The sequence below is a fragment of the Ranitomeya imitator genome, chromosome 4 (genome assembly GCF_032444005.1).
Source record: "Ranitomeya imitator isolate aRanImi1 chromosome 4, aRanImi1.pri, whole genome shotgun sequence".
Taxonomy (NCBI): Eukaryota; Metazoa; Chordata; class Amphibia; order Anura; family Dendrobatidae; genus Ranitomeya; species Ranitomeya imitator.
This window is the reverse complement of record NC_091285.1, coordinates 429,232,967-429,254,693: the sequence shown is the minus strand read 5'-3', so window position 1 is coordinate 429,254,693 and position 21,727 is coordinate 429,232,967. Positions and strand designations below refer to the sequence as shown.

General features: G+C 44.8%; 1 protein-coding gene and 1 long non-coding RNA gene across 3 annotated transcripts in view; one reads left to right on the top strand and one right to left on the bottom strand.

Annotated features, from left to right (window-relative positions):
* The window catches only part of TMEM266 (transmembrane protein 266), a 64,512-nt gene extending 53,557 nt beyond the window's left edge, over positions 1 to 10,955 (bottom strand). Inside the window, exons 1-2 of one of the 2 annotated variants that reach the window (XM_069765531.1) lie at positions 10,853 to 10,939; positions 6,792 to 6,854 (exon numbers count right to left, since the gene is read on the bottom strand). The gene's annotated coding sequence lies outside the window, so the exon portion shown is untranslated. Of the gene's footprint in view, positions 1 to 6,791; positions 6,855 to 10,852 lie in introns of both variants that reach the window. The other variant, XM_069765530.1, reaches the window with a different exon arrangement.
* Positions 10,956 to 11,934: 979 nt separating this feature from the next.
* Positions 11,935 to 21,403, top strand: LOC138676338 (uncharacterized). Its single transcript, XR_011320776.1, has 3 exons — positions 11,935 to 14,045; positions 14,945 to 15,060; positions 17,451 to 21,403. It is a non-coding gene; the product is annotated as an uncharacterized lncRNA (long non-coding RNA).
* Positions 21,404 to 21,727: the final 324 nt, after the last annotated feature.

The window sequence follows — 21,727 nt, the reverse complement described above, 5'->3', positions numbered from 1 at the left end:
CACCCGTTTTCCCGCAGGTCTGAACAAAAGAAATGAAATATTATATCATTATTGTTAATGTTTTAATTGTTTTTTTATTCAATTTGTGTACTATTTAGTCATATTGTTATATGTCTTTGTTATATATGTTTAGGACCTTTCCGGATTTATCACGTGTTCAATTAGAATTGTGTCATTGGCTTATGATAGGTATATCTAGACCTTTATATCCGGTTTTTCCTAAGGCATGAGTAAGATCCTTATGGATCGAAACGCGTAGCAGACACTATCGCTCTCATCCACTTGTTCACTATGTGCGTTGGATTACCATTTTTAAATTTGGATTAATAAAGACTTTCACCTTTTATTGGAGCTGGAGTTTCCATTCATCTTTACTATTTGCATTGGTACTTTTGGCAGTGTGGACGGGTGCCAAGTCCTGCTGGAGAATGAAATATAAGTGCTCTAAAATTTCCTGGGTAGACGGCTGCGCTGACTTTGGTCTAGATGAAATACAGTGGACCTACACCAGCAGATCACATGGATCCCCAAACCATCACTGATTGTGGAAACTTCACACTAGACCTCCAGCAGCTTGGATTGTGGCCTCTTCACTCTTCCTCCAGACTCTGGGACCTTAATTTCAAAATGAAATGCAAAATTTACTCTCATCTGAAACCATCACCTCGGACCACTGAGCAACAGTCCAGTTCTTTTTCTCCTTGCCCCAGGTAAGACGCTTCTGGCGTTGTCTATTGTTCATGAGTGGCTTGACACAAGGAATGCGACACTGGTAGCCCATGTCCTGGATACGTCTGTGTGTGGTGGCTCTTGAAGCAATTACTCCAGCAGCAGTCCACTCCTTGTGAATCTCCCCAAATTTTTTGAATGGCCTTTTCTTAACAATCCTGACAAGGCTGCGGTTATCCCAGTTGCTTGTGCACCTTATTCTACCACACTTTTTCCTTCAATCAACTTTCCATTAATATGCTTGGGTACAGCACTCTTCAGCAATGACCTTTTGTGGCTTACCTTCCTTGTCTAGTGTGTCAATGACTGCCTTCTGGACATCTGTCAAGTCAGCAGTCTTCCCCATGATTGTGGAGCCTACTGAAAACAGACTCAGGGACCTATTAAATGCTTAGGAAGCCTTTGCAGGTGTTTTTGTTTATTATTCTAATTTACTGAGATAATGACTTTTGGGTTTTCATTGGCTGTAAGCCATAACTAACGGAAATAAACACTTGAAATAGATCACTCTGTTTGTAATAACTCTATATAACATACGAGTTTCACTTTCTGTATTGAAGAAGAAATATCCCTAGGTCTCAGATAACCAGTCTGCAGTCTCAGCAGCTCAATAGGGAATCCCACCTATAGTGGGCAATTTGATCATTTGGCACATAGCATTTATAGCAGCCACAAAAAAAGCAGCATGAGTGAGAGCCTGGCTGCACATTTGCAGATAGGTATGTTTTCCTCTGAAACACTTTGACAATTTAAAGGGAACCTGTCACCTGAATTTGGCGGGACTGGTTTTGGATCATATGGGCGGAGTTTTCGGGTGTTTGATTCACCCTTTCCTTACCCGCTGGCTGCATGCTGGCTGCAACATTGGATTGAAGTTCATTCTCTGTCCTCCATAGTACACGCCTGCACAAGGCAAGATTGCATTGCGCAGGCATGTACTATGGAGGACAGAGAATGAACTTCAATCCAATATTGCAGCCAGCATGCAGCCAGCGGGTAAGGAAAGGGTGAATCAAACACCCGAAAACTCCGCCCATATGACCCAAAACCAGTCCCGCCAAATTCAGGTGACAGAGTCCCTTTAATATACAGCCAGGGACCATAGGCAGAGACAAGATTAGTCTGGTGTCGTCCCCGGCCGCCCTCTTGCACTGCTCTAATTGACTGACAGGTCACTCCTGATGTACAAAACAAGGGACAAACCCATCAATCACCTCAAGAAATGCAGGCAAAAACTGGAGTGACTAATGATTCAGATCTACAGGATCTTCAGAATCATTTACATATCAATTCAAACATCGATTTCCCAGTGGTAAAGGAACGGTCTTGGCCATGTAAAGGTATTGCAGAATTTATCTTTGAAAGAGCTACATGTGCATATTAATAGTTTGGGAGGCCCCTTGAAAAAGGAAAGGTCCGAAACGCGCGTCGGGGCGGAGGCACTTGTTTGGGCATCGGTATAGCCCCCAACTTCTTGCAGCCATCCACTGGCAAATATAACATTATTTATTGGTATTGTTCTTTGCTATTTTGGGAGACCCTATGGTGGAACTGGGTAGCCGGTGGTATATGGGGGAAGGGGGGGGAGGTGATCTCTGTCTATGCATAGGCTGGGGTAATCTGGAATTGTGGATAATATGTTTCCTCGCGGCAAATAGCTGGGGCTACGCAGATATGTATAATAATGACAGGTTGCATTTGATGTTAGATTAATAAATACTTGCGGACGGAGGTAGAGAATCAATACTTATACATCTCTATATACATGATTTAAATAAGTCCTTTGCCCGGATGATTGCGCCGCTTAATATGAATCACACTATGCAAGAATGTTTTTCTATTCCCCTCTTTTCCCTAATTGGTACTATGTATTTTAAAGTTTGTGGTTTATAATGAAATTTGAATACATTTTGGATAAATTGACCTTGCGATCATCGTTTTTTGGTTTGGTGTTTGTGAGACATTTTGATGATAGGTCTGACAATCCAATGGACACATGGAGAGGGTAAACTATAGGTACCGTATATACTCAAGTATAAGCAGACCCCCCTAATTTTGCACAAAAAAACTGGGAAACTTAATCACTCGAGTATAAGCCTAGGGTGGGAAATGCAGCAGCTACCGGTAAATGTCAATAGTTAAAATAGATATCAATAAAAGTAAAATTAATTGAGATATCAGTAGGTTAAGTGTTTTTGAATATCCATATTGAATCTGGAGCCCCATATAATGCTCCATAAAGTTTATGATGGCCCCATAAGATGCTCCATATTAAAATATGCCTCATATAATCCTGCATAAAGGTTAATAATGGCCCCATAAGATGCTCCATAGACACATTTGCCCAATATAATTCTGCACAAATGTTGATTATGGCCCCATAAGATGCTCCATACAGACACGTGCCCCATATAATGCTGCACAAACGTTATGGCCCCATAGATGCTCCATACAGACACTTGCCCCATATAGTGCTGCACAAACGTTGATTATGGCACCATACAGACACTTGCCCCATATAGTGCTGCACAAACGTTATGGCCCCATAGATGCTCCATACAGACACTTGCCCCATTTGCTGCTGCGGCGATAAAAAAAAAAAAAAAAAAAAAAATCACATACTCACCTCTCGTCGCTCAGGCTCCTGGCACTTTCAATATTCACCTGCTCCTTGTTCCGGCTCCGCTCCATCTTCAGCGTCTTCTGCACTGACGTTCAGGCAGAGGGCGCGCACTAACCACGTCATCGCGCCCTCTGACCTGAGCGTCACTGCAGAAGACGGAGCAGCGCCGGAACGAGGAGCAGGTGAACATCGCGCAGCGCTCCCCTCCCCATTATACTTACCTGCTCCTGGCGCGGTGCAGTCCCTGCTTCCCCGGCGCTGCAGCTTCTTCCTCTACTGAGCGGTCACCGTTACCGCTCATTACAGTAATGAATATGCGGCTCCACCTCTATGGGAGGTGGAGCAGCATATTCATTACTGTAATGAGCGGTACCATGTGACCGCTCAGTACAGGAAGAAGCTGGGGTGCTGGGAAGTCAGGGACCTGCAGGGACCGCGCCAAGAGCAGGTGAGTATAATTAGGCAGCCCCCGCTCCCCCTCCCCTGCCGACCCCTGGGGGTGACTCGAGTATAAGCCGAGAGGGGGACTTTCAGCCCAAAAAAATGGGCAGAAAATCTCGGCTTATACTCGAGTATATACGGTAAATGATTAATACCATGTGTCCTTGTCATACTTGTTGTGTTTGGTTAAGAGCTACACGTGCATATAAATAGTTTGGGAGTTGAAATCCCACTGACAGATTCCCTTTAGAGGGGATCCTTCACCAATCTGAGCATGTTAAAAGGGAACCTGTCACCCCCAAAATCCCCCTGCATTTGTATACAGGCACATGCCTTATTTTAGGCTATTGTTTTTCTATGGTTTTTAGATGTTTTTAATGTTTTTGTCCTGTGTTATACCTTAATAAAAGCTGTGTTTGTTGCACATTTCCTTGCTGCCTGGTGATCCCCTTGTATGGCCTTTGCTTTTTCTTTTTTGTTTTCTTTAGAGGGGATCCTTCACCAATCTGAGCATGTTAAAAGGGAACCTGTCACCCCCAAAATCGAAGCTAATGAGCTAAGTCCACCAGCATCAGGGGCTTATTTACAGCATTCTGTAATGCTGTAGATAAGCCCCCGATGTATCCTGAAAGGTAAGAGGCTAGATTATACTCACCCAGGGGCGGTCCGATCCTATGGGTGCTGCGGACCAGTCTGGGGACTCCCATCTTCTTATGATGACGTCCTTTTCTTGTCTTCACGCTGCGGCTCCAGCGCAGGCGTACTTTGTCTGTCCTGTTGAGGACAGAGCAAAGTACTGCCGTGCGCAGGCACCGGCGGGCCTCTCTGACCTTTCCCGGCGCCTGCGCACTGCAGTACTTTGCTCTGCCCTCAACAGGACAAAGTACACCTGCGCTGGAGCCGCAACAGGAAGCAAGGAAGAGGACATCAGCGTAAGAAGATGGGAGGCTCCAGGCCGCAGCAGGACCGCCCCTGGGTGAGTATAATCTAACCTCTTTTTCTCATCTTTCAGGTTACATCAGGTGCTTATCTACAGCATTACAGAATGCTGTAAATAAGCCCCTGATGCTGGTGGGCTTAGCTCATCTTCGATTTGAGGGGGGGGGGGGGTGACAGGTTCCCTTTAAACTGGCCACATCATGCAATAGTGACTGCAATGCTGAATAAAACGAAGCAAAAAAAAAAAAAAAGACCCACTTAAACTAAATTTTGGGTAATTAAACTCATAGATTAACACAATGCACAAGAAACTGTTAAATAAATAACCAAAGAGTATATACCCATTAAAAAATCATTTTTATTCAATGTGACATATTAAAAATGGAATAGAAAAACTACTGGACAGTAAATATTGGGGGGCACTATATAGTGCAAATAGAGCGTAGTGAAGTGCTTATCATATCATGTAAATCAACAAAGGCAATAATACAAGGGGTAAAACATCCCCTACAGTTTAGCCAGATAGATTACAGCATGAGAGTATTACTTACATAGTATTTAATTTGTAAAAGCGTCCCCACCAGCCCAACACACATTTTGTCTTGGTTCATATTGCGTTAATGTGACCGCGCTAACGGACAGCGTTGCACGGCAAAATTAACGCCGTGCAACGCGTCCGTTAGCGCGCCCATTAACAGCAATGGGGACGCGCATCACTAGCGCGTGCCATTTTCGGCACGCGGTAGCGATGTGCCGGTGTTTTGTGGCGCGCCGTGGACGCTGCTTGCAGCGTCCGCGGGGCACCCGAGGTCCGTTCCCCGCTCTCGCAGATCGGAGATCTGCGAGAGCGGGGACGTTTAACGCGACCCCATAAAACAACATTGCGTTAGCGCAATCTGCTAGCGCTAGGCGCTAAACGGATTGCACTAACGCAATATGAACCTAGCACTTCATCAATACGCCTCCTGTCGTGGAGTCGGAGGCCATTTTGGTTGAGTCAGTATCATGGAAATTGAGGAGTCGGAGGTTTGGCTTACCAACTTCACAGCTATGTCTACAGGTGTTTATAGTCACACTCATCTCTGCTCCACTCTGAGAACTTTGTAATCAGACACAGCTCTGCAGTGAATCCAGTGAGAACAGGGCTGTATCAATACGTCTCACATAGGAGAAAACCTGTCCTAAGCTATTATAGAAACGTATTCTTTTTTATGTCCCTCCAGTTAGTTGCTGCCTGCTTATAACTGGTAAACATCATGTATTGGACAAAGTACATGGCCCCAGAGAAGAATCGTGAGTAATGCCCAGCTGGGTTTAACAACGTATAAACTTTACAAGCCAGTATTTCCACAACGGAGAGGACAAATTACCACATGAAAGACGATTTATTTAGCTCTACAGCCAGAATTCCATAATGTGGCTAGTTCAAATGTTTAATGCTCACCAATACGGCTTTTTACTGACCTGAGACATAAGAGAATAGCATCCCCCAATGGGTGAAAATGCAGCATTTGTATACTATAGCTGACACCCTGCTGCATCATCCAGCGATTGGTATTAACACAGACTATGGCAGTCACTTCAAAACTGAATAGGAATCTAAAAAATACTTAGCAAATTTCCTTTAAAAAAAATAATGTAAAATTGCTTCATTTTTAAACCTTCTGACATTCTATCAAAATAAAAAGATATTTGATAAATAGTGTTGATGTAAGGCAGACATAAGATACATGTTACTTATTAATTATTTGCCGTGGTTTAACTGTCTGAAATAAACATAAATATTCAAAGTTTCAAAATTGATAAACTATCTAAACTTTCCACTATAATAAAGTACAATGTGCCACAAAAAAAACCTCTCTAAATCACTAGGATAAGTTAAAACATTCTATCGTTATTATCACATAAAATGACATGTCACATTTGAAAAATTTGGCCTCCTCCGTAAAGGGTTAACATGTTCAAACTGGCAAAAGATGCACTTTTAAGAAGCACTATCATTAAACTTTTTTTTTCCGCCAGAAATCTGTGTAAATGTAATGTATGTTAATAAACTTACCAATCGGTGTCTTCCCTGGTTTTGTCTTCTGACGTGATTGAAATTTTGACTCGCCTGATTACACTGGGGTTAAGTATGAGACGAATTTTGCCTTTGTAATATAAGTCTTTAAAGTGTCAGAACGCAGCTTCATAGGTTTACATATTATTATTATTATTACATTGTAAAAGTATAGTACGTAAACACGGCACTCAGTCAATAGGTGAGAAGTTGGTGCTCAAGTAGGGTATCCAACCCACGAATCAATATATAACAAGAACTTGGCACTCAAATAAGTTATGAAGTGGTAATTTGTTGATTTTTTATTGTACGTCCAGACACAGATTCAACAGATGCTGTTAAACGTTTTCGGTCCCAATGGACCTTCCTCAGAACAATTCCATTTTATCTGGTGTTGCCGAGTAAAACAAAGTCGGAGGCGAAAAAACACCTTACTGGAGTAATGCTGTGGGGCGGTACAATATGCTGGTGCGAGGGCTCCTAGGCAAACTCGGTTTGCTATGGAAGGCTGTGGCCCAAACTCGGTCAGATGCACTGTCTCTCTGGAGGAGTACCGCCGCTCTCGCTGCTTCTCTTCTGACCGAGTTTGGGCCACAGCCTTCCAGAGCAAACCAAGTTTGCTTAGGAGCCCCTCCCCCCCAAAAAAAAAAAGTTTTTAAGACTTTATGAGGAGGTGCACAACGAGTAAAATAAAAATATATATATTAAAAGAACAAAAATATAAAGAAGAAAGGGATCCTGCCAGTCTAAATTCTTGTTTCTAGCCCCTTTCCATTAAAAAAGTCTAATATACAGTACAGACCAAAAGTTTGGACACACCTTCTCATTTAAAGATTTTTCTGTATTTTCATGACTATGAACATTGTACATTCACACTGAATGTATCAAAACTATGAATTAACACATGTGGAATTATATACTTAACAAAAAAGTGTGAAACACCTGAAATTATGTCTTATATTCTAGGTTCTTCAAAGTAGCCACCTTTTGCTTTGATGACTGCTTTGCACACGCTTGGCATTCTCTTGATGAGCTTCAATAGGTAGTCACCGGGAACGGTTTTCACTTCACAAAATCTATTTAGCTATTATAATAAACTGATCACAATACTCTAACATTTCCAATGACACCATACTGTCTGGTATCACCTGTGGGATGAATACTGGTCCAAATCAGCACTAATGCATTGCGGACCATCAGTAAATAGAAGTATGCCATATATTAATGGGTACGATTGTACAAGCTGAAAGCTCTCCCACTCCATGTGCTCTATGACACATGCAGCATCTCATATTGTAAATCTGGCCAAAAGGGCGTCTACAATCTTCATGCCTACACAACTCACTGTGGGCATAAAATTGTGGCCAAATGTTTGTCAAAGGGACATCCCAATGTTATTCATCAGGCATTAACATTGAAGAGCTGAAGACACATTTTGTGAACACAGCCTAAGGCTTCGCTCACACATTCATGTGAGACGTCCTAGTCCGGCCTTGTGCTCACACTGTGTAAATCTCCTATCCCCATCTGTTGTGTGGATCAGACTCAGCCATCAAAGTCTAAGAGGAAAACGGACGACACACTGAAGACAGACTTTGTGCTTCAGTGATCCATCCGAGTGTCTTAGGTGTTTCACTGATCCATTGCGAAGAGTCAATGGATAAAATGAGATCAGACACAGCGGATTCAGCAAAAAACAGAAGAGCTGGGATGACACCTGGGGGGGGGGGGGGAGGGGTCCATGTCTCTGGGATGGTACCACCCAAGCTGATTTGGAATGCAGTCTTAAAGGGAACCTGTCACCTAAATTTGGCGGGACTGGTTTTGGGTCATATGGGCGGAGTTTTTGGGTGTTTGATTCACCCTTTCCTTACCCGCTGTCTGCATGCTGTCTGCAATATTGGATTGAAGTTCACTCTCTGTCCTCCGTAGTACACGCCTGTGCAAGGCAAGATTACCTTGCGCAGGCGTGTACTATGGAGGACAGAGAATGAACTTCAATCCAATATTGCAGCCAGCATGCAGACAGCGGGTAAGGAAAGGGTGAATCAAACACCCAAAAACTCCGCCCATATGACCCAAAACCAGTCCCGCCAATTTCAGGTGACAGAGTCCCTTTAAGGTACCGTCACACTTAGCGACGCTGCAGCGATACCGACAACGATCCGGATCGCTGCAGCGTCGCTGTTTGGTCGCTGGAGAGCTGTCACACAGACAGCTCTCCAGCGACCAACGATCCCGAGGTCCCCGGTAACCAGGGTAAACATCGGGTAACTAAGCGCAGGGCCGCGCTTAGTAACCCGATGTTTACCCCGGTTACCATCCTGAAAGTAAAAAAACAACCGCTACATACTTACCTACCGCTGTCTGTCCTCGGCGCTCTGCTTCTCTGGTCTGGCTGTGCGCGCCGGGCAGCCGGAAAGCAGAGCGGTGACGTCACCGCTCTGCTTTCCGGCCGCTGTGCTCACAGCCAGACCAGAGAAGCAGAGCGCCGAGGACAGACAGCGGTAGGTAAGTATGTAGCGGTTGTTTTTTTTACTTTAACGATGGTAACCAGGGTAAACATCGGGTTACTAAGCGCGGCCCTGCGCTTAGTTACCCGATGTTTACCCTGGTTACCAGCGAAGACATCGCTGAATCGGTGTCACACACGCCGATTCAGCGATGTCTACGGGGAGTCCAGCGACCAAATAAAGTTCTGGACTTTCTTCCCCGACCAGCGACAGCACAGCAGGGGCCTGATCGCTGCTGCCTGTCACACTGGACAATATCGCTAGCGAGGACGCTGCAACGTCACGGATCGCTAGCGATATCGTCTAGTGTGACGGTACCTTTAAGGTACCTTTAAGGTACCGTCACACTCAGCAACTTTGCAATGAGAACGACAACGATCCGTGACGTTGCAGCGTCCTGGATAGCGATCTCGTTGTGTTTGACACGCAGCAGCGATCTGGATCCCGCTATGCCATCGCTGGCCGGAGCTAGAAGTCCAGAACTTTATTTGGTCGTCAGGTCGGCGTGTATCGTCATGTTTGACATCAAAAGCAACGACGCCAGCAACATTTTACATGGAGCGAACAACCAGCGAGAAAGATAAGTGAGTCGCCGTTACGTCACTGGATCGCTCCTGCATCGTTCTGGTGTTGCCGTGTTTGACGTCTCTACAGCGACGCTCCAGCGATCTAGTTTAGGTTGGCTCGTTGTCTATATCGCTGCAGTGTCGCTGAGTGTGACGGTACCTTTAGCCTGTGTGCACACGTTGCAGATTTGGTCCGTTTTTGTCGCATTTTATGAGTGCGGATTTATGGCAAAACCTGATGCCAGCCCAGTGAGTGAGAAACCCGAAGTGTCATGCACACGTTCAGTATTTGTGACTTGCAGATTTGGGTTAGGGTTAACCCTAAGGTTTTCACTATTGACCTCACTCAAATACGCGCATTTTTCCTGCCAAGAGACGCAGACATTTTCCTCAGCGTGTGCACAGACCCTGAGGAGCGGGACACGGATCTGGCTTTTATTACCAGACTAATGGAAACGCATATGGTCTCCGAACGTCTACGTCCAAAGAATGTCATGGGGTTTCCACCTCTATAACATGGGATAGCCCAGCAATGTCAGGTGGCTGAGGGTCCCACGCTTGGCACAGTCACCAAACAGCTGGCCTTGTCAGATGACTGGCTGAGAGGACCCCCAACAATCTGATACTGCAGGAAACCCCCCAATGGATGGCACTCAGTGGATGAAACTCAGGCTACACAAAGATACATTGAAGCCCCTGCAATTAACTAACACGTGGCTGGTTCAGTGTGAAAAAGCACACCACAGCTGTGTCTGATTCACTGGGTGACAGGGAGGCTGGACATTCCCTTTAAGAACCTAGGGCGACATGTCACGTCTCTCCAGCACGAGCAGCCGCCATAATGAGGGTCCCGCAGCCTTTCTACCCCCACAGCCGCATACAACACGTGTCCTTCTGCCACCTCCCGAGTCCAGCCCAGTGCCCCGCGCTCTGCCCCCACTGAGGCCCCACACACGTGCCACGGACAGGTCACTAAACTCACAGAAAACGGACCGGCTCCTCCTCCACATTCTCTCCAAACGTCTCCTTGGAAACCACGACTCCGCCGCAGAACCTCCGCTAAGCCTCCACCACCTGACCAAGTATTACGGCCAATCAGAGAGCGCGCTGCGATCACGTGTCGCACGTCTACTGCGCTGACGTACACACCGTCGGTTCACCTCAGGTTACGGAGCTGCAGTTCTTGTCAGCTGAGCAGAGGCGGCCATGTTGGATGAGGGCTGTTGTGCGGAGAGATTAGTGGGGATTATCTGCACTGCGTGTTGTCAGTATCCCTCCTGAGCTCTGGGCGGGAAAGTGAGAGCGAGAAGCGCAGCCTTGTGTTCTGCTGAGGGAGACGCGTCTGTTCCAGTTGGTCTGTACAAGTGTGAACTGAGCAGTGAAGGCTTGTGATGTCAGTGTCATGGCGCCAGTAGTGTATGCAGGTGTTCTAACTGCACAGGAAGTGTGTGACTGGCTCCATACCGACGCTGCGGCCATTCTAGGCTTCTCACTAGAATGTATTGCTCTCAGGTTTGGAGTATGTCACTAATTAATGGAAAACTTTAACTTCCCGATCACTGGCGTCCAGCTGCTGGGAACCCCACCCATCCCGAGAACCAGGGTGTGAGGCCGGGATCACACTATCAGTATTTAGTCATTATTTGGTCAGTATTTTACATCAGTATTTGTAAGCCAAAACCAGGAGTGGAGCAATCAGAGGAAAAGTATAATAGAAACATATGCACCACTTCTGTATTTATCACCCACTCCTGGTTTTGGCTGAGAAATACTGATGTAAAATACTGACCAAATACTGCTAGTGTGACGGCAGCCTGATCCTGAGCGCTGTAACTTCCCGATCACTGGGGGTCCAGCTGCTGGGTCCCCCACCCATCCCGAGAACCAGGGCGTGATCCTGAGCGCTATAACTTCCCAATCACTGGGGGTCCAGCTGCTGGGTCCCCCACCCATCCCGAGAACCAGCGTGTGATCCAGAGCGCTATAACTTCCTGATCACTGGGGGTCCAGCTGCTGGGTCCCCCACCCATCCCGAGAACCAGGGTGTGATCCTGAGCGCTGTAACTTCCCGATCACTGGGGTCCAGCTGCTGGGTCCCCCACCCATCCCGAGAACCAGGGTGTGATCCTGAGCGCTGTAACTTCCCGATCACTGGGGTCCAGCTGCTGGGTCCCCCACCCATCCCGAGAACCAGGGCATGATCCTGAGCGCTATAACTTCCCGATCACTGGGGGTCCAGCTGCTGGGTCCCCCACCTATCCCGAGAACCAGGGTGTGATCCTGAGCGCTATAACTTCCCAATCACTGGGGGTCCAGCTGCTGGGTCCCCCACCCATCCCGAGAACCAGGGTGTGATCCTGAGCGCTATAACTTCCCAATCACTGGGGGTCCAGCTGCTGGGTCCCCCACCCATCCCGAGAACCAGGGCGTGATCCTGAGCGCTATAACTTCCCAATCACTGGGGGTCCAGCTGCTGGGTCCCCCACCCATCCCGAGAACCAGGGCGTGATCCTGAGCGCTATAACTTCCCGATAACTGGGGGTCCAGCTGCTGGGTCCCCCACCCATCCCGAGAACCAGGGCGTGATCCTGAGCGCTATAACTTCCCGATAACTGGGGGTCCAACTGCTGGGTCCCCCACCCATCCCGAGAGGGCATTTGCACGTGATATCTTTTTCAGGCAGATTCTGAAACCTGCCTTAGGCCCATTTCACACATACCAGAGGTATCCGTGTGTTGTGGCACACGTGTGGTAACCGTGTGCCGCATCAGTACCACACGCACCGTCGCTTGAGATGCAGCACTTCAATTAGCTCTGTTCCCAGGTGCTGAAGACCGCTCGCCTCATTCTTCCCTGCTCTGCCGGCGATCAGTGCGAGCAGGGGAGAATGATGAGAGTTGTATTCAAGTGATAACAATGAGAGCAGGCGGCGGCTGATTGGACTATTACTCCCATCAGCCTACTCCAGCTGCCGCTAATAACAGCGAGAGTGGCTGATGGGAGTATTCATAACCTGCTGCCTGCGCTATAAATACATTAAAAAAACGGTGTGGCTTCCCCTGTATTTTTGATAACCAGCCAGGCAAAACTGACAGCTGGGGGCTGCAAATCTCAGCTGTCAGCTTCAGCAAGGCTGGTTATCAAGAATAGAGGGGTACCCACGCTGTTGTTTTTAAATTATTTAAATAAACAATAAAATGGTGTGGGGTCCCCCCATTTTTGACAACCAGCCAAGCTAAAGCTGGGGGCTGGTATTCTCAGGCTGGTAAGGTGCCATGGATATTGACACCCCAGCCTAAAAATAGCAGCCAACAGCCGCCCAGAAAAGGCACATCTTTTAGGTTCACCAATTCTGGTGCTTTGCACGGCTCTTCCTGTTACAAAACTGCTAGGCTGAAACCCTATGATGAAGTGGGCAACCCATTCCTTGTGAATAGACCCACCAACGATCCTAGTTTAAACTCAGCGAAGACCTATAGATAAGGGGAAGGAGGTCCCTAAAAGATCTAAGTACTGGGTTTAAAAAAACAGGTCACCTCCTAATAGAAAACACAGAGAAGGCTGCAGAAACAAACTGAAAACAGAAACTAAAGATAGCAAAACTAGAGATCCCAGAACTGCACAATATCAAACACAGAAAGTTGTCTAAGCACCTAGCCAGAACTCTAGCGGATTAACACTATTGTCCAGCAAGGAATGGGAGGCAGGTGCTGGGTAATAAAGGGTGACACAATCACCTGAACTAAGACAACCCAGCACCAAGGGAAAAAGACCAGCAGCCAGAAAACCACAACAAGATGGCGGATGGTCAAAACAAAACAGATTCTAACACTTCCCACTTGCCCTGTAGCGGTGGCAAGTGGGGTTCATATTTGTGGGGTTGATGTCACCTTTGTATTGTCAGGTGACATCAAGCGCACAACATATATGGTAAATAAAGACATAACAAGTATAAAGTGTTTTATTTGAAATAAAACACACTTTTCCACTTTTATTTAGTTCAAAATGCATCGGATTTCTTAAGAGGCACATGCTTTTTTTTATAAATTAGGAGGAATTCTGGGCATAGATCCTCTTCAATTTCATTGGTGCAAAATTTGGAATTATTAATAAATGTGGGCCATTTTTTCTTTGTAGTGACCAGCCATATATGCAGTTGAATGATGGATATTAATGTGAGTAAATCCTATTAGAAATGTCCGATTTTGTTTTGATTAGGTGGTTACAATTAATTGGAGCTTTATGGAGAAACCTAAACTATGACAAGTTTACATTATTCTGTAAATTTTAGGTAAAGCGTTCCATTGTACATGCTCTTTTGAATAGTATCTTGTAGTGTAGCATGACCATAAGTATAGTAATGCTCCCAATAAATGATGCCAGTGGCTGACTCATCTTGTAATCACATGAGGCTATTAAACACATTCAGCTAGAGGAGAAGTGCATGGCAGAGCGACTGCGAGAAGTGCTGAGTCACATCTATTTGTCTCCTTGAACTCATTTGTCTTATGCACTTTGTAGTGGTAGCATTGGATAAAACCAGGTTGTAATGGGTGAAAAATTAACACATCACTACATGTTGAATGTTAAAAAAAATAAGAGTGATCCTTGGAGCGAAAACACAAAAGGTCAATTAGACGTTTGGTTGATTTTCTGAATATTTCTTTAATCTTTTATATGTTCTCATTTCCACCAGATTTGTTTGATCTTTGTATACTTGACTGATTTGAGCCGGGTTCAGACAGCCTTATTAAAAGTTAGGCCAGTCACATGCTTAAATTTTGGACGTGACGTGCCTCCGTGTGCTCTTCTGCATAGCGGATATGTGCAGTAGCTACTTATGTACGTGCACTAACCTCTTCTGTAAATCAGACCACAATAGTCAATGGTGCAATTTTTTCCACACGTTGTTGGTCCATATGGAAAATGGGTCATGTGCATTGGCTCGCTGGCTGTAATGTGTTTGTAAGGTTTCTGAACATCTTATAATAAGCTCTTCTGAAGAAGCCTTTAGAATAATTATTTCGAGTACATGGATGTGAGCCCAGTTTTATTTTATTTTCTTCTCCACAAGCATTCAGCACACTAACAAGAGCACTGAAGAAAACATGTGTGCAGCATGTTTAAATGTTACCATTACCTGCTTTGGAAAGTTCTTGGTATACGTAGAATAGAGCGACTTCATCCATGGTACGTTGTACTGTCAAATTGTAATGATTGCCAGCTAAACCGAGACAGAGCTTGTGAAAAGACCAGGACCGCAACACATCCCCCGTTCACAAAAGCTTCTTCGTAGGGGGTCTACAGGGTTAGACACCCCGTGTAGGGGTTGGGTATGTGCGCCTGTCCTGGCCTTTCCACAAGTTCTGTCACTCCTAACTTTGGCGGTCTTATAGCACTTTATAATTCAACATATTATTATTTATTATTATAGCGCCATTTATTCCATGGCGCTTTACATGTGAGCATACAGTGGGGCAAAAAAGTATTTAGTCAGTCAGCAATAGTGCAAGTTCCACCACTTAAAAAGATGAGAGGTGTCTGTAATTTACATCATAGGTAGACCTCAACTATGGGAGACAAACTGAGAAAAACAAATCCAGAAAATCACATTGTCTGTTTTTTTAACATTTTATTTGCATATTATGGTGGAAAATAAGTATTTGGTCAGAAACAAAATTTCATCTCAATACTTTGTAATATATCCTTTGTTGGCAATGACAGAGGTCAAACATTTTCTGTAAGTCTTCACAAGGTTGCCACACAATGTTTTTGGTATGTTGGCCCATTCCTCCATGCAGATCTCCTCTAGAGCAGTGATGTTTTTGGCTTTTCACTTGGCAACACGGACTTTCAACTCCCTCCAAAGGTTTTCTATAGGGTTGAGATCTGGAGACTGGCTAGGCCACTCCAGGACCTTGAAATGCTTCTTACGAAGCCACTCCTTCGTTGCCCTGGCGGTGTGCTTTGGATCATTGTCATGTTGAAAGACCCAGCCACGTTTCATCTTCAATGCCCTTGCTGATGGAAGGAGGTTTGCACTCAAAATCTCACGATACATGGCCCCATTCATTCTTTCATGTACCCGGATCAGTCGTCCTGGCCCCTTTGCAGAGAAACAGCCCGAAAGCATGATGTTTCCACCACCATGCTTTACAGTAGGTATGGTGTTTGATGGATGCAACTCAGTATTCTTTTTCCTCCAAACACGACAAGTTGTGTTTCTACCAAACAGTTCCAGTTTGGTTTCATCAGACCATAGGACATTCTCCCAAAACTCCTCTGGATCATCCAAATGCTCTCTAGCAAACTTCAGACGGGCCCGGACATGTACTGGCTTAAGCAGTGGGACACGTCTGGCACTGCAGGATCTGAGTCCATGGTGGCGTAGTGTGTTACTTATGGTAGGCCTTGTTACATTGGTCCCAGCTCTCTGCAGTTCATTCACTAGGTCCCCCCGCGTGGTTCTGGGATTTTTGCTCACCGTTCTTGTGATCATTCTGACCCCACGGGGTGGGATTTTGCGTGGAGCCCCAGATCGAGGGAGATTATCAGTGGTCTTGTATGTCTTCCATTTTCTAATTATTGCTCCCACTGTTGATTTCTTCACTCCAAGCTGGTTGGCTATTGCAGATTCAGTCTTTCCAGCCTGGTGCAGGGCTACAATTTTGTTTCTGGTGTCCTTTGACAGCTCTTTGGTCTTCACCATAGTGGAGTTTGGAGTCAGACTTTTTGAGGGTGTGCACAGGTGTCTTTTTATACTGATAACAAGTTTAAACAGGTGCCATTACTACAGGTAATGAGTGGAGGAAAGAGGAGACTCTTAAAGAAGAAGTTACAGGTCTGTGAGAGCCAGAAATCTTGATTGTTTGTTTCTGACCAAATACTTATTTTCCACCATAATATGCAAAAAAGTGATAAAAAAACAGACAATGTGATTTTCTGGATTTTTTTTTTCTCAGTTTGTCTCCCATAGTTGAGGTCTACCTATGATGTAAATTACAGACGCCTCTCATCTTTTTAAGTGGTGGAACTTGCACTATTGCTGACTGACTAAATACTTTTTTGCCCCACTGTATGTATGAAACCACTTTTGGTTTATAATAACATATGCCGTTTTATACACCTCTATGACAGTCTGTCAGTGATTTGTTATCTGCCTTATTGTATTGTTTTATTGCACTAAGCACTTTATATTTGGAACCCCTGACTTTGATATGACTAAGAAGACGGAATCTGAAAGATCGGTATATACGGCTATATAACTCTGTTTCCAATCATTTGCATCACCAAAACCTTCACTTGTATGGTAGACCCTGCCTCCTTTCTCTCCGCACATCCCCCTTTGAAGGTTTATTCCCACCCTGTTTTTCCCTTTATGTTTGTTTTTAAGATTTTGTCAATAAATCATGATTTTATTACCTCTGCTGGAATCACTTTGTATCCCTTGGCAGTAAAATACTGCTGTAATAGTGTGTGTTTCTATATTTAGAGTGTCTTGCACTTTAATTTTTGTTCTTTGCAGACTTTGAAATTATCCTATTCATTATTGCATTTGCCCCTATTTTTTTTGTTCAAAGTATAACGAAAAAACACCAGCTCACCCTTTCCCTTCAGATTAGTGAGGAAGTACGAGGACACGCCACCACCCAGCATTTGTAGATGCAAGTTCAAGGAAAAAAGGTCCTCCAAGATTAAGAATGTTTGGCGTTCGAAATGTGTAGGTCTCCCTCTTCATTTATTTTATTTTTGCAATATGTATATCTTTTTAATGGATTAACAATAAAATCACGATTTCATCTCCAATTGGATCTGGAAGATGGACCTTTTTTGTATCGAACTTGCACCTATTTTTTTCAATGTTAAGAGAAAAATCTACAATATAATTGACTAAGGGTCACTTCTGTCTTTCTGTCTGTCCTTCTGTCTGTAACGGATATCCCAAGTCGCTGATTGGTCGCGGCAAAATAGTTACGACCAATCAGCGACGGGCACAGTCGGTGGCAAAATAGCCGCTCCTTACTCCCCGCAGTCAGTGCCCGCTCCATACTCCCCTCCAATCAGCGCTCACACAGGGTTAATGGCAGGGTTAACGGACCGCGTTATGCTGCGGTGTAACGCACTCCGTTAACGCTGCTATTAATTAACCCTGTGTGACCAACTTTTTACTATTGATGCTGCCTATGCACCGTGTTGGCACCGTGCACATGTGTTGGCGTTTATTGAAACATCAGTAAGTGCACTTACTACTATATATACCTGACTTTACTGACACTTGACTGACTACCCCTGACAAAGATACACAAGCTAGCGACACGTGTTGGGTTGAGGAAGGGTTTGTACTCCATGTCGGGTATAGTATTGATTTACATTATCTGTTATTTTTTATTAGCATCTATTGTTGAAATGCCTGTTGGTATAAATTGGATTTATAATGATTTGGTTTATATTTAACTCTTATTTCTGTATCGCTTCATTGGGGGACACAGGAAACCATGGGTGTATGCTTCTGCCACTAGGAGGACACTATGCAAATAACAAAAGTTAGCTTCTCCTCAGTAGTGTACACCCCACCGATCGGGGTCAAGCTGGTCAATTTTAGCTTAGTGTCAGTAGGAGGTGAACACCGGTCTTTTAATAGACCGCGGTTTTCGTCGTTTTCCAGTAACGTCTTTTCTTTTTCAGATGGATCTTCTCCATACCTCTGGAGGAGTACAGTATGAACAGTCACACTGTACTCCCACATAGAGACAATGAGTTGCAGGATACTTACAGCTGTCAGCAGCAGCGCTCTCTCTGCTATCCAGGATTCAGACGCATCACCTACCAGGTACAGTACAGTAGATTGAAGCAGTCGTCTTTTCAGAGATGCAGACATGCCTTGGGTTGAATACTGCAGGGTACTGGTGTTCTGTCCTGTATTCAGGTGAGGCGATCCAGAAGGCATCTTGTGTTGCTTGCGCCATGATTGGGAGCAGGGATCTTGGTATATACGATTTATCCTTATTCTCCCATACTCTTTCTGAGTTCAGCTCAGCTCCCATTCTCTCCCAGTGTTCCTTCTTTGGGCAGCTGGAGGGATTTCAGGACATCTAGGCTCAGTGTGGCTGGAATACTCTGACTCCCCGCCACCGTCCACTGCTCCCTAGGCCGCCTTGCTGCTACTTTAGCAGCCTCGTTCGCCCTTTTGTTGCCCTCTACCTCCACAGAGTCACCGTCCGTGTGTGCTTTTACCTTGCCAACCTGGACTGATAACGTCAGTGCCTCCACTAATTGTTTCCCAGGTGCCTTTACTGACCATCTGGTTATACAGACCTACCATTAGCTATCCAGTAGGTCAGATTACAGTGCTGTCCTCAGGTTCTACCCACTAGCTAGTGTGGTACACCTACCATACAAGATTCACCAATGGCAGTTTATATGTTCTGGCTATCTCTTACTGAGTCAGATCCAATATATACTATGATTCTCATGACCTTTTTCTGTGCAATCCTAGAGTCTTTTAAGCTATTTCAATACACGAGCTCCCTGTTTGTTTGTCAGTACTTACCTCTTCTTTCTTATAGACACCGGAACCGGATAAAGCCTTGAACACAAGAGCCTATCGTTTCTTGGATTTGATTTCCGAGTGTTGCAGGATCAAGTCCCCCCCTCTGACAAGAGTTAGATATTACTCTGCACAAGTATCAACCATTGTACGAGGGCTGCTCCAGGCCTGGATCCGATGAGGAGCATAGCAAAAACATTTTTTTTTATTTCGGCAACAATCGTATCCTTATTTTCACCGTTATCATCGGCGGTTGTGGCTCTTATGAAGATAAATGGGACCACACACGAGAATCCTCGCCCCTGTCCCAGATGGTCCAGGACGGATGAAGGTCGCCCATGACATCATACTGAATGTTGTTCCTTTCGTCAGTCAGGTTTTCTTCTGGATGCTATGTGCTCCTCAATTTTTTCTGGAGTTTGCTGGTCTCCTCCCAGGTGTGGTGTGGCACTCTCCAGCTTTTCAGGGACTTTTTCCTCATAAGTTCTTTTTGTTTGTAGTAGGACGGTACCTATCTCTCTGTTTGAGTTCGACGCTCAGACACTAATGTGCCCTCCAATGCCCATCTAGACTACAATTTTGTTAGTACCTATGACCATCCTCTTCCCAGTATGCTTGAGTTTAGCTTCTTGATTGATATGAGTCTGCTGAGTCGTCCAGGGTAAACTATGTTCTATCTTCTTCAACAGGCAAGGGGTTGACTCTTCAGACGGTTCTTTGTTTTTTTGTTTTTTCTTCAGAGCCATTTGTTGATGGAAAAGTGCTTACATCACTCTGATGAGATCCAGGGCGCTATAGAGATTCCCTTCAGTATGTACTCAACGTTTGGTCTCCAGCATGTTCACAGTAGCATGTTCTGAATTCTTTCCTTGTTATTTCAATTTAACTGTTACGGCCCGCTAGTGGACCTCCAAACTCTGGTTCCTCCATTCAAGGCATAATTACGATCTACGCAGGGAATCCCCCTTTTATTTTCCCCTTTCTCTCCTCCCTGGGTTGATTCCAAAGCCTAGTTGCCACTCGATGCCCTTTGGGCAGGTTCTCTGTTTTCCTTTCAGGGAAACCAGTTTCTCTTTTCATTGGTTAATTTTTTTTCTCATTGGGAGTGCACGCTTCCTTGATTCCTAATGGCTTCACATGTGTCTTTGGGGGAGCCCGCCTCTGGTGGCAAACCTTTTCCTGCATTCCAGCATGACAATGACCTGAAACACACAGCCAAGGCAACCAAGGAGTGGCTCCAGAAGAAGTATTTCAAGGTCCTGGAGTGGCCTAGCCAGTCTCCAGACCTGGACCCGATAGAAAATCTTTGAGGCAGCTGAAACTCAATGTTGCCCAGCGAAAGACCTGGGGAAGATCTGTATGGAGGAGTGGACCAAAATCCCTGCTGCAGTGTGTGAAAACTTGGTCAAGAACTGCAGAAAATGTCTGACCTCTATAGCTGCAAACAAAGGTTTCTGTACAAAATATTAAGTTTTATTTTTCTATTGTATCAAATACTTATTTCATGCAATAAATTCAAATTAATTATGTAAAAATCATACAATGTGATTCTCTGGATTCTTTTAACCCCTTAGTGACATAGCCAAATTGGTACTTAATGACAACACCAATTTTTACAATTCTGACCATTGTCACTTTGAGGTTATAGCTCTAGAACGCTTCAACGTATCCCACTGATTCTGAGAAAGTTTTTTCATGACATATTGTACTTCTTGTTAGTGGTAAAATATATTCAGACCCCTTTAAACTTTGCACTCTTTGTTTCATTGCAGCCATTTGGAAAATTCAAAAAAGTTCATTTTTTCACATTAATGTACACTCTGCACCCCATCTTGACTGAAAAAACAGAAATGTAGAAATTTTTGCAAATTTAATGAAAAAGAAAAACTGAAATATCACATGGTCATAAGTATTCAGACTCTTTGCTCAGACACTCATATTTAAGTCACATGCTTAAGAGTGGCCTCCATAAACCTTAAATGGAAGATATTTGTGACCACCAGAAGTCTTCCTAGACCTGGCCGTCCAGCCAAACTGAGCAATCATGGGAGAAGAGCCTTGGTGAGAGAGGTAAAGAAGAACCCCAAGATCACTGTGGCTGAGCTCCAGAGATGCAGTAGGGAGATGGGAGAAAGTTGCACAGTAGTGTATAATTCAGATTATTCGTCAAACTCAATCTGACAGGTGCCCCGCCCCCTATCAAAGTGTATCAAAGTGTGTAACCCGTCTGTCATGATCCCAATGGCAGGGGATCACTAAGGACAAGCACAGATACAAACAAGCTCTAGGGCGATGGAACCTGAGCTGACC